The sequence below is a fragment of the Ruditapes philippinarum genome, unplaced genomic scaffold (genome assembly GCF_026571515.1).
Source record: "Ruditapes philippinarum isolate M1 unplaced genomic scaffold, ASM2657151v2 ctg4244_1_1_1_1, whole genome shotgun sequence".
Classification (NCBI taxonomy): domain Eukaryota; kingdom Metazoa; phylum Mollusca; class Bivalvia; order Venerida; family Veneridae; genus Ruditapes; species Ruditapes philippinarum.
This window is the reverse complement of record NW_026854973.1, coordinates 43,718-45,105: the sequence shown is the minus strand read 5'-3', so window position 1 is coordinate 45,105 and position 1,388 is coordinate 43,718.

Sequence of the window (1,388 nt, the reverse complement as noted above, 5' to 3'; positions counted from 1 at the left end):
CGCCTTGTTTTATCATTTCGTTATTTATATCAAAGATGTATTGTTAAGTAATAAAATTTTATGGTGAACCTTAATGGCACATTATGCCACAGATATAAATAAACATTTTCCATCTTTAGAAAGGGAAAGCATGAGTTTTATAACATTTAGACAATGGTCTTAGATGGTGTCATAGTTGCTCATCACCTGAAGAAAGTAGCAATGAAAGTGAAATCATTGGTCATAAAAGTAGCAAAATGTAAACATAGTAGTTTTTTGACTTCCATACAAAATACTAAATCACTGTAACTGTTCTAATTGAGAAAAAAGAACAGATGTAAAAGATGATTTATGTAACTGGCCAATGAGCAAGTGTTTAGAAACTGGAACAGAACACCAAAAATTAAAGCTCCTATATAGCTGTGAAATAAAAGTAAAAGCATTTAATGGGCATAATAGGCCTTTAAAGCTCACATTGTTCTTGACACCAACAATATTATTTATCAATTTCATATTAATTTATAATTTTGATTACAACCATAATATAGATTTATCTACTGCTTGAATGGACATGATATGAACATAAAAGTTAAAACAAACTTTCAGTTATCTTGATCCTTTTCGGTAGTAAACATAACAACAAAAACATGAATTTTGAAAGTCCATATGTTATTTGAGCCGTGCCATGAAAACCCAACATAGTGTATTTGCGACCAGCACGGATCCAGACAAGCCTGCGCATCCGTGCAGTCTGATCAGGATCCATGCTGTTCGCTTACAAACCCTATTACAAGTAGAGAAACTGATAGCGAACAGCATGAATCCTGATCAGACTGCGCAGGCTGATCTGGATCCATGTTGGTCGCAAGCGCACTATGTTGGTTTTGTCATGACACGGCACATTTGTACTCGTATTAAGCCTAGTGAATACATGTTGTTAATTGTCTTGGAAAACTATTCATGACTTGCCTGGTTTATTAAACATGTGTTAAACATAAAAAGTTTCCATAAAGAAAAATGTCATTAATATGCAGCACCAAAGATGTTATCACGAATGGCCACCAGATATTTTATTTCTTTACTACAAATGATAAATTGTGAAATATCTTTATGTTTAAATATAAAAATTTGAAAATAACAACCTTAATGAAATCCATATACAATTTTAATAAATTAATAAATGCCATATTTCTTGCAAGATGAAACGATAAATTTTTATTACTGCCCTTGAAATACATATGTATACGTTATTCTCTGCGCAATGGTAGATTTATTCTTTTACACCTTCTGGCGAAAGGACTGTCATTATCAACTGAACAAATGGATGCATGCACATACTGATCAATTCAATTCTACCCTATGTATTGTGTAACGAATGTGCTCGAACGTTCTATTAAAATGCCATATCT